Source organism: Puma concolor, chromosome B2 (assembly GCF_028749965.1).
Source record: "Puma concolor isolate L17-30 chromosome B2, mPumCon1.1.hap2, whole genome shotgun sequence".
NCBI classification, from domain to species: domain Eukaryota; kingdom Metazoa; phylum Chordata; class Mammalia; order Carnivora; family Felidae; genus Puma; species Puma concolor.
Window position 1 is genome coordinate 23080912 of NC_141671.1, and position 12143 is coordinate 23093054.

General features: G+C 47.4%; 1 protein-coding gene across 3 annotated transcripts in view; it reads right to left on the bottom strand.

Moving 5' to 3' along the window:
• The window catches only part of FARS2 (phenylalanyl-tRNA synthetase 2, mitochondrial), a 626558-nt gene that overhangs the window by 43994 nt on the left and 570421 nt on the right, over positions 1-12143 (bottom strand). The window lies entirely within an intron of this gene.

The window sequence follows — 12143 nt, forward strand, 5'->3', positions numbered from 1 at the left end:
TAGGGGCGCCTGGGTGGCGCAGTCGGTTAAGCATCCGACTTCAGCCAGGTCACGATCTCGCGGTCTGTGAGTTCGAGCCCCGCGTCAGGCTCTGGGCTGATGGCTCAGAGCCTGGAGCCTGTTTCCGATTCTGTGTCTCCCTCTCTCTCTGCCCCTCCCCCGTTCATGCTCTGTCTCTCTCTGTCCCAAAAATAAATAAACGTTGGAAAAAAAAAATAAAAAAAATAAATAAATAAAATAAAAGGAGCTGTCTAAGGGCAAGAGGGAGGAGTCCTGAGCAAGGGGGAGCAGCAAGGTGGATTCATGTGCATGAAGTGTAGAAAACTAGTCTCAGGCTCACCTTCCCCCCAGGACTCAGCCAAACACACCTTCCCTCTTGTATTTCCTAAAAGTGTTTTAAGGCTCAATTAGTGAACGTTTACTCAGGGCTCTTTGAGTCTTGCTCTAGGAAGAGGCAGGGCAGTGGGGGTGGATGGGGTCTGCTGCTCCTCCAGGTGAGGCAGCAACACTGGGAGAGGGGGGCTGGGGGCTCAGAAGCCCAGCTGCTAGCAGATACTGAGCACTGGCCTGGGGGGAGACTTGGGGAAATTCCCCCGGGCTCTGGTCTTGTTTCCCTTCTGCCTCCCATAAGAATATAAGCACCAGCGTCACTCTCTACCAGCCCCAACTGTACAGTCTCCCGAGTTTTGATAAAAGGGTGTATGCCCTCTGTGATGCCTCTGCGCCCAGCCTACTCTGGGTCACTGTGGCATCCCCTTTCCAAGCCATCCCCAGACTGCAGGGAAAGTGGGGGCAGATGCCTGGGAAGCCGCTCACTGCAGACAGGCCTGAATGCCTGGCCCCCCATGGTCCACTTTTCTCCACGCTCCTCTCTCAAGGCACAGGGTCTAGGCAGATGTGCACTCCCAAGGGCCAGAGCCAGGTGAAAGAGGCGCCAAGGACAGGAAGAACCAGACAGGATCAAAACTGGGCAGATGAAATTGTGCCAGGGAGTCCCAGGAAAGAGTTCAGGGAAGACAGAAGACAAGGCCAAGAAGGTTAGAAATGGTGGGACTTCTGCAGGAACCAGGAACCAGAAGCAGAGAGCCAAGCAGGACTAAGCACAGACACGTCCAGCCAATAGTCAGGAACACCTAGATGCTCCTTTGCAGTGGTCTCTACTGTGGGGCCCAAGCGAGTCAGGCCAGCTAAAAGCATGAATGTGGGATAATGTCAGCCTCTGTGATTGCATTGCTTTTACTGCTTTTAGCTCCTTCTCCAAACCCTGCCTACATCATAGATACTGGCTTGATGGGTGCTACTGAGTTCCAGAACCATGTCTCCCACAACCATCAGTCATGCCAGTGTAGACAGTGGGCCAGAGGCTACCCATAGAGACACTCTTCCCTGCCCCTGAATTCCCCAAGCTGCCTCCATGAGTTCAGGACTCTCTGACAGAAATTCCAGCCTTCTTTTCAGTCTGAGGGGGAAGCTGGTCCAAGACTCGGTGCTCATTCCAGAAGCCCCTGATGCCCTGGAACTATCTAATATTCCTATCTAAGTGCTTTGACTTATAAGACCAGAGACCTGGGCTCAGTTGAGCATCTGACTTCGGCTCAGGTCGTGATCTCACAGCCCTCATTGGGCTCTCTGCTGTCAGCACAGAGCCTGCTTTGGATCCTCTGTCCCCCTCTCTCTCTGCACCTCCCCCACCCACACTCTGTCTCAAAAATAAATAAACATTAAAAACAAGACCATGGACCTAGGGTGTACCCTCAACCTCCTGCCCCTGGGGACATTTTCTGGAATCCTGGCCTGCTCTGATTCTGCAGGGCCAGTCTTCGAGGTGGGCTCATACCAGCCTCAAAGAGCCTGGACCTCTCCACACCTAGTCTCAGTGGGACAAGCCTCTGCAAGGCCAGCTCGTGGGAGTCCTCTTCTGCAAGTTCTCTTTCTAGCCTCATCTGTTCCAGTTTCTGGGACACAAATTTAACTCCCCTGCCCACAGTGCTCACCACCTTCTCTGCCTATTTTTTTCTTAACTGTGGTAAAATGCACACATAACATAAAAAGTACCATCTTAATCATTTTAAGTGTATGGTCCTGTGATATTAACTATATTCACAATGTCCTGCAACCATCACCATCTCCAGAACTTTCTCATTTTGCAAACCTGAAATTCTGTCCCTTTAAATACTAACTCCCCCTTCCTTCCCTCTGCCCCTGGCACCCACCCTTCCACTGTGTGTCTCTAAGAAGTAGGCTGATCTAGGAACCTCACGTATGTGGAATCATATAGTATTTGTCCTGTTGTGACTGGTTTGGCTATTTCACTGGGCATGATGTGTTCAAGCTTCCTCCATGTTGTAGCATGTGCCAGAATTTCCTTCCTTTCTAAAGCTGAATAATATTCCACTGTATGTATACACATTTTGTTTCATCCATTCACCCATCAACGGACGCGTACGTTGCTTATACCTTTTGGCTAATGTGTGTAATGCTGCTAGGAATGCGAAGATACTAATATCTGTCTGAGTCTCTGCTTTGACTTTGGCATACATACCCAGAAGTGGAATTGCTGGACTGCATGGTAATTCTATGCTTAGTTTTTTTTGAGAAATGGCCATACTGTTTTCCACAGTGGCTGCACCATTTTACATTCCCACCAGCAGTGCACAAAGTTCCAATTTTCCCACATTCTTAACAATACTTGTTATTTCCTGTTGTTTTTGTTTTACTACTCACCATCATAATGGGTGTGAAATGGTCTCACTGTGGTTTAATTCACATTACCCTAATGATTAGGGATGTCAAGCCTCATTTCATGTCCTTTTTGGACATTGGAGAAATGTCTCTTCAAGTTCTTTGCCCATTTTTCAGCAGGTGTCTCAATAAGTGTTTGTATTTTTGTTGAGTTACAGGAGTTAAGCTTGTACTGGAGCTTTTGAGGCAGGCACCTTTGCTATGAATGAACCCGAGTGATATTCAGACACACACACCTTTAATTGTCCTTTGGAGTCTGGTCTCCCCAATCACATCTCCTTCATCAGGATCCACCTACCTGCCCTCTTGGGAGCCATCTCCAGTCTCTTTTTTTTGCAGGCAGTAGTAAGAAGCACAGGAGCATTTTCAGGTTTGGGGACACCATGGCTCCCCTTGGGCAGAATGTGTGATGCATTGTTTTTGTGACCTTCCCCTTCCTACTGGTGCCCGGGCCTTGCTGACCTTGGGTCCCAGGAGCACTCTCCATTGATGACTTCTGGGAAGTTTCCACAGAGCTCCTGTATCACATTTTCCCAGGTCAAAGCCAAACATTTCATTACAGCTTCAAAGATTCAGCACCACATGCACTTCAGGGAAGCTCAAGGGCAAGGAAAAAGGAAACGTGGACCAGAAGTATTCTTTCAGTCCATTATTGCTACTATGAGAAGTGTGTAAGTACTCACTTTCCAGATCCCATTGTGTTCTGTGCCAGCACATTTGCTGGGCATCTACTCTGAGCCACACACCAAGCTGGGTGCTGATCCCACAGCCTTCCCTGACAGCTTCACCTTATTCCCCACAGGTTTCTGCTTTCCAGCTCCAGGGAAGCCCCAGGGGAGTCAGTGCCACAGAAGGGAGAGAAGTCAGGGGAGAAAAGAACAAAGATGGAAAAGGGTAGGAAGACTTTCCCTCTGTCCTCTGCTCCCATTCAGGGGAGGAGCCCCAACCCCACACTTGTTTGCTTAGGAGAAGTGGACCAGCTTCTCACTCAGGTCTGGATTTCGTGGAGCCAAGCTGTACTAAGGCAGAAGGAAGCCTGGGTCAGGGTCTGACTTTCAAGGAAAAAGTTTTCTCCTAACATTGAGGAAATCTGACATATTTGTAGGTTAGCTCTGCCATCATAGGGGAAAACATCTGTCCTTCAGAACAAGCCCAGGGAGCCAGGTAGGGAGTGGGGGACAGGGTGACGGAAGCAGGAGGGAAAGGAGGGAAACACTGGAAAAGAGAAACAATGGTAGGCAGAGGTGGGCTGTGGAGGAGGGGGAGAAAGTGTTCATGAATACAGAGTGTTATTTGAAGAGCAATTAGCACAGCACCCAGTGTCTATGACATGCTTAAAGAATGCCCATCATATCACCAACTAAGGCTGGCCCCACCAATCTATGAAATGGGGGGTTTCTACAGCAGCAACACCCCCTCTCCTCTTGACTTGCCACCCACCCATCCCCACCCTCACTTTTCTGTGGAAAATAAGGACTCAGGGTGTGGCCTCTGGAACATTATAAATCTCTCCAGGTTGTGGAGGACGGGCGCTTCATGGGTGGGTGGACTTTCCAGCCCACTATCCAAGGAGGGTGCCTCAGCTTCTGTCTGTTCTATATGTATGTATCGGAAGGAAGTTCTCCTGCTTAAACATGATGGTGTAAATTACTGGCCTGGAGACCCTCTAACGACCCTTCCACCTGGGACATCTCATGGTCCCACACTGCCCCAGGCAGACAGTGATTGGTGCCCCCCATCCCTGTTAGCCACAAGAAGCTGGCCAGGCATAAGGTGGCTGTAAAGAGGAAGCAGTTGGCCTACATCTCCTGCCCAACTGAGCAAGTGTGTTTGTCACACTAGGAATGGTTGTTCCCAGAAGTTGGAAATGGTTAGCAGAGTCCAACGTCCCCAGGAATGCTGGAATTTGATAAAGTGAGACTTTCTGGACCTGGTATCAATCTAAGGAAGTGAAAGGGGACAGATTTTAACCTCACATGAGAGATTTTATAAAAAATGAAACTGATTTGGGGCGCCTGGGTGGCTCAGTCAGTTGAGCAGCCGACTTCGGCTCAGGTCACGATCTCGTGGTCAGTGAGTTCGAGCCCCGTGTCGGGCTCTGTGTTGACAGCTCGGAGCCTGGAGCCTGTTTCGGATTCTGTGTCTCCCTCTCTCTGACCCTCCCCCGTTCATGCTCTGTCTCTCTCTGTCTCAAAAATAAATAAACGTTTAAAAAAAATAATTAAAAAAAAATGAAACTGATTTGGGGTCAAATGGAGACCCAAAGTAGAAATATTTCACAAAACATAACAAACAGCTGGGTTTTTTTAAAACCATTTCCCTTGTGCGCTCAAAGCCCACATGTGCATAGGTGGAGAGGCTGACTGAAAATCACACAAACCCAGGAGTCTGGTGTCAGCATCTGAATTAGTGACTCTCAACCCCGGCTACATACTGTGACGACCTGATGGTTTTGTTTAATTCTGTTGTTCAAGCCCCACGCTCACCAAGTCTGATTTAAATGGCCTGGGTGAGGGTGGGCGTAGGGATTTTATTACCTTATATCGGTCAGGATGGTTATTATCAAAAACAAAAGACAACAGTGTTGGTGAGGATGTGGAGAAAAGGGAACCCTTGTGCAATGCTGTTGGGAACGCAAAATGGTGCGGCCACTGTGGGAAACAGTATAGGGGTTTCTCCAAACATTAAAAATAAAACTATTGGGGCACCTGGGTGGCTTAGTCATTTGAGCGTCCAACTCTTGATTTTAGCTCAGGTCATGAATGCAGGGTGGTGGGACCAAGCCCCACGTCAGGGTCTGTGCTGAGCATGGAACCTATTTGAGATTCTCTCTCTCTCCTTTTGCCCTTCTCCCCAACTTGTGCTCTCTCTCTCTCTCCCTAAAAAATATAAACAAACAAACAAACAAACACATAAATATAAAGCTATCATATGATTTAGAAGTCTCATTTCTGGGTATTTCTCCAAAAGAATTCAAGATAAATCAGGATCTCAGCATTATTAGTACTCCTATGTTCACAGCAGCATTATGCACAATAGCCTAGGTGTGGAAACAACTTAAATGTTCATTGATAGGTGAATGGACAAACAAAATGTGGTCTGTACTCACAATGGTCCACTATTCAGCCTTAAGAAAGAAGGAAATCCTATAATATGTTGCCACATGGGTGAACCTTGAGAACATTATGCTCAGTGAATGGGCTGGTCACAGAAAGACAAAGACTGCATGATTCTACATACATGAGGTGTCTAAAATAGTTAAGTTCACAGAAACAAAGAGTGGAAGGGTGGCTGCCAGGGGCTGGGGAGGGGGAAATGAGGAGTTATTAATCAACAGGCATAAAGTCTTCAGTTAAGCAAGATTAATAAGCTCTAGAGATTGTCTGTACAACATCTTATCTACAGTCAACAGTGCTGTACTATACACTTAGAGATTTGTTAATGGTAGGTCTCATGTTTAGTGTTCATACTACAATTTAGAAAATGTTTTTTAAATGCTAACCAGATAATCATGATGGGCAACCAGGGTTGAGGGCCACTTACCCAAAACAACAATAGCACAACTTCCACCAATCTCACACCTTGGTACTTACCCAAAGGAGTTGAAAGCTTATGTCTAAGCAAAAACCTGCATGTGGATATTTGCAACAACTTTATTCATAAGTGCCAAAATTTGGAAACAACCAAGATGACCCTCAGTATCTTCAGGAGGTGAATGCGTAAATAAACTCTGGTACGTCCAGACAATGGAATATTACCCAGCATTAAAAGGAAATAAGCTATCATGTCATGAAAAGACACAGAGTAATCTTAAATGCATATTTCTAAGTGAAAGAAGCGATCTTAACAGGCTACATGCTGTATGACTCCAACTCTATGACACTCTAGAGAAAGCAAAACCACTGTCCATAATCTATGGAGACAATAAAAAAGAACAATGGTTATTAGGGCTTGGAGGACAGAGGACTGAAAAGGCAGAGCACAGAGGAGTTTTAAGGCAGTGAAACTACACTGTGTGATACCATAATGATGGAAACATGTCATTATGCATTTGTCCAACCCCACAGAATGTACAACACCAGGAGTGAACCCTAGTGTAAACTATACACTTTGGGTGATTATGATGTGTCAGTGTGGGTTCATCCATTGTAACAAATGTCTCACTCTGGAGGAGATGTTGATGATGGGGGAGGCTATGCATGTGTGGACCAGGGGGTTTACAGGAAATCTCTGTACTCTTCATCACTCAACTTTGCTATACACCTAAAATGTCTCTTAAAAAATCAAACCTTTCTTAAAAATTGCCTAATTTAACATGGGCAAGTCTTCTCACACACATGATTCACCATATTGAAATTTTCATTAGTAAAACAGAAGAGTGATACATTTTTTTAATTTTTTTTATTTTTAGAGAGAGAATGAGGGGAGGGGCAGAGAGAGAGGGAGAGAGAGAGAAACTCAAGCAGGCTCTATGCTCAGTGTGGAGCTGGACACAGGGCTCGATCCCACGACCCTGGGATCAGGACCTGAGATGAAACCAAGAGTTAGGTGTTTAGCTGACTGAGCCACTCAGGTGTCCCAAGAGTGATAAAGTTTTAAAGATTTGAGTCAGGTATGTATTGACAGAAATGAAATGTCCATCCTTGGCTGACGTGTCTTTTGAGGGAAGTGCTGAGGTACAATTTCCCCCAGCTAATCCTTAAGATCAGGCTCACGACCAGCCCTCAGCATAGACTTCTGAGAAGTTTCAAAGACATTGAGAATACCTCAGTTAAATTAGCCACCCCCACATCAGTATTATCTCGAATTCTGCACCCAGAAATTCACCCTCTCCTCCCAGGAGTTTCTGGGAATGTCTATGTACAAAATATGAATAGCTAGGCGCCCATCAAAGCTTTTTATACCTCTTCCTGGGAACAGGATTTGATAAGAGAGAGTAGGTAAAGGGAAGAGTGAGGAGCCCAGGGTTGAGCAGGGGGCCCTTCCCCTCCATCCCCTCCTCCATGACTGTTTCAGGGGGCAGCTCTGCAAAAGGGACTTGAGGTAGGGATGGCCAGTGGTCTCCAGCTGACCCAGCTTCTGCCAGTGTGCAGGAGGCTTGGTAGGTCCTGCCTATTACGGCCAGACCTGCACCAGCGCCCACCTCTGGAAGAGAGGTCGGGCATGTGGGCACTGAGGCGCTGTGGCCACTCTCTTATCAGCCCAGTGGCTGTGTCCCAAGAGGGAGTGACCCACCTCACAGGCCCAGGATGATGTGCCCTGCGGGTATGAATTCTATACACAGCATGCTTCAGTTTAGGGCCGCTACATAGGGCACAGGGCAAGGAGTTCTGGGATGTTTCCCAGTCCAGCTGTCACCAATGTCCTTTGAGACGCCAGCAGGGCACGGGGATATAGGCCACAGCATGTGTGGAAGTGGCATTCACTCTTGAAGGAAACCTGGGCTGTTTCCTACCGCGGGGATAACATTGGGATATAGTGGGAAAGAGCTTCAGGCCTGGAGTCAAGAGACCTTCCATTTACCACCCTGTGCTTTTATTTCCTTAGATTTTAATTTCGCCATCTCTAAGCCAGTGCAAATGTCTGTGGTGCCTACCATCCTGGAAGGTTGTAAGGATCAAGTGGGGTGAAAACCTTTGAAATCTTATTGCTCTTTATGAGTATAAGTGATGGTTATCTGCCTGATGGGCCACTGGCCTTTTGGGGGAAAATGGGGTTAGTGTTTAACCAAATGCAGCTTACAGAGAAGTCCAGACACAGAGCAATTGGTTATACAGGCCATTTGTGTCCATCACTCACGTCACAGATGCAATCATTCTTTTGGGTTGCACGATGCCTGTTTTAGTAGCTTCCAAAACAACTAATCCTTTGATGTTAAATTAAAGAAAATTAATTTCTAATTGGAGTTCCCTGAGAAAGGGAACTTTGTTTCTTTTTGCAAAGGAATATTATTAATAATAATTTTTAAACTCTTGTTCTGGAGTAGACCATTGTGGTAGAATCTCATGGTGTTGCAAGCCCTAAAGAATTGTCTGAGGCTGCCACCCTCAGAAGGGAGTCGTGCTGGCCTTGACTGTCCCTGGTCTGCCCAGGAGACTGAGTGCACGAGCAGGAGGAGAGAGTGACCCACAGGGGAGGGGCGCTCACAGTGCCAGAGGACCAGACATCCCCACAGACAGCTCCCTTTGTCTCTGCTCTACAAACACCTCTTGGCTCCCCAGAAGGCACACAACACTAATGCCCTTATAAATAGGCTCCCCCGACTTGGGGAGTTAGCGGTTTCAAGAAATCCAATGGAAGAAACAGCCAGTGTTGCAATCCTGGCAAACGCTCTTGGGCTTTTTCTCTCTCTCTCCCTCTCTCTCTCTTTTTTTTTTCCTTTCCCCGTTTTAACTGTTAAAATTCATCTCCGACATCGCACACACGAATGAAATCAACAGTCTCTTATCAGATCCCAAATCTGTCAGCGATGTCTACCAGCCGCCTGGAGCCAAAAGCCTCTTAGCACATGTGTGACTTGAGCTGAAAAGGGGCTGGGACAACAGTGCAGGCAGTTTTGTTCTGGCACCCTCGTTCCCAAACATTTGCTCATTTAGAGCACGGCAAGCAGCGATGCCTGCATTCTCATCTATCTCAGTTCCATGGGCTTCCAGACATGGTTCAAGCATCTCCCTGGCATGCATTAGGGTCTGCCTTCTGCAGGCACCAGTCACCGGCCCATGGCTGTTTGACCAGTGGCCAAACTCAGTGCTCTCCCCCAGCCCTAGGATGCTAGCCCAGGTCTCCCCAGGGTGGGAAGAGCTGGAGGTACTGCCTGGGAGGAACAGGTGTCTGAGTGCATTGGGCTGAGCCCTGGTTCTGGGTTCACCCCCCACTCACCCTGGCCCAGTGCTTTCAGGACTTGGGTGCTTTGTATGGTAAGTCCACAGGCAGCTCCGGGAGTGCTGGACTCCAGGAAGATCCCATTACTCCTCTCTCTAAGACCCACCTTTTCCCACGATTTCTGCTAGAGAGAGACATGAGACTTAACAGAACATAAGTTTCCTGAGAATAAAGTGTGGGGTTAATCCATCTATGTATTCCTGGGTCTGGCACCTAAATACCAATATTAATAAGAACCATCATGGGGCATCTACCAAGTGTCAGTTATTTTATATAGATCTTCTTGCAGATATTAATATAGTTTTTAAGCAGATGAGTAGAATAAGCTAGAAAGTTAAGGAAATTTCCTGAGGTAGTGAAAGTGGCAAAGCCTCTATACATTTCCCCTTGACTTTTTATTATAATGATTGATGAATAAATACATCGAATGGATGTGTGGATGAATGAATGAATGAATGAATGACAGAGTGAGTGAATGAATAAATCTGTTATATTCAGTGAGTGAATGAATAAATCTGTTCTATTAATCAGTCTATGTATCTGTCTGCCTGTCTGAAGACAGGGAGAGAACATGACCTAAAGGATGAACTTGGGTCTGTGTAGCAAAGGTAGGGTACCCCACCAGCTCTGCCCCAGTGAAGACCCAGGTTTCTAGGTGGGGAGGTGGGTGAGCTCAGACTCATGGGCAGTAGAAATAGGTGCAACTCCTTCCTCTGCGCCCCAGGCAGGGCCACATGGGAAGGACCAGCATTGGTCAGGAAGCAGAACAAGTGGGAGAAAAGTATGGGCCAGAGTCTTTATTGTGGTTTCCTTGGGCTGGAACTGGCAAATCAAGGTGGGCAGGCTTCAGATTGGCTATTTTAAATAATTCAGCTCTGGGATATATGGGCTCTCCCTAGTAGTCTGCTACCTGGCTCTGGGGTGATTAGGGTATGTGGACAGTGGCTGGCAGTGAAAAAGCCCATGGAGGGTGTCGTTGGGGTGTTCCTGGATTGGTTTGTTTGTATTTGAAAGGTGAACTCTGAAGGGGAGAGTGCTATCTCCAGGAGTTAACTAACCCTGGGAGGGGCAGTTCCTCCAGGGTCAGCACATCCTGAAGATGTCAAAACGTCAGAATATAGAAAATGAAAGACAGTTGGGGTGCCTAGGTGGCTCCAACTCTTGATTTTGGCTCAGGTCATGATCTCATAGTGGTGAGATTGAGCCCTGCATTGGGCTCTGTGCTCAGCGTGGAGCCTGCTTAAGATTATCTCCCTCCCTCTCCCTCTGCCCCTCCCCTCATACACATGCGCATGTGTGCTCTCTCTCTCTGCCTCAATCTGTCTCTCACAAAAAAGAAAAGAAAATGAAAGAGAGTGAATGCACTGAGGCTCCTGAGGACCCATCAGGGCAGAGGTCTGCTTTGAATGCTGGATATCCAAAAAGATATAATAATGTTAACATGTTAAAAAATATAAACTATATCCAGGCTAACTCCCTTTCTAGATAGAAATCCAGAAAGATTATGCTTCTGTGGTCATCCATGGAGACTTCCTATCATCACCTTCACCTTTTATCAATTCTGTTACCATTTAAGGGGGGACATTAAGTGCCAGTACCATGGCGGATACTGCATGGTTGGTCCCACCCCTACTACCTCCCCAGCCACACCTTGGCCATCTTCCTGGGCTCCAATTCTTCCCGCATACCAGGCTCCTCCTTGGCCTCTTGTCTTTTGCAAATGCCCATCCTTCTTTGGTCTGCCCACCACTCCACCTTGCCTATATATACATATATATAAAATATCTCTCTATTGTATCTCTCTCTGTGTGTGTGTGTGTGTGTGTGTGTGTGTGTGTGTGTGTGTATAGGGAGGGAGAGAGAGAGAGAGATTATAATGAGTTGGCTTACACAATAATTGCTGTGGAGAAGTCCCAAGATCTGTAGCTGGCAGGGTGGAGACAGGAGAGAGCCAGTGGTAGGATTTTTGCTTGGAGGACAGGAGAAGACTGATGCTCCAGCTCAGTCAGTCAGGCAGGATCCTGACCTCTTATTCAGCCTTTTTGCTCTATTCAGGTCTTCAGTGGATTGGATGAAGCCCACCCACGTTAAGAAGGGTAATCTATTTACTCGGTCTACTATATCATTCATAGGTTAATCCTATCCAGAAACACCCTCAGACACACCCAGAATGATGTTAGACCCAAGATCTGGATATTCCATGACCCAGTCAAGCAGACTCCCCACACAAAATTAACTACACTCCGGTAATGTCCTACAGACCCATAGAGCTTAAAATGTCCAGAACTGACCTCGATACCGCCCCCCACCCCAGCATGCTGCCCAAACCAGCGCCTAAAATGTCCAGAACTGACCTCGATACGGCCCCCCACCCCGGCACGCTGCCCAAAGCAGCGCCTAAAATGTCCAGAACTGACCTCGATACCACCCCCCACCCCGGCACGCTGCCCAAACCAGCGCCTAAAATGTCCAGAACTGACCTCGATACCGCCCCCACCCCGGCACGCTGCCCAAACCAG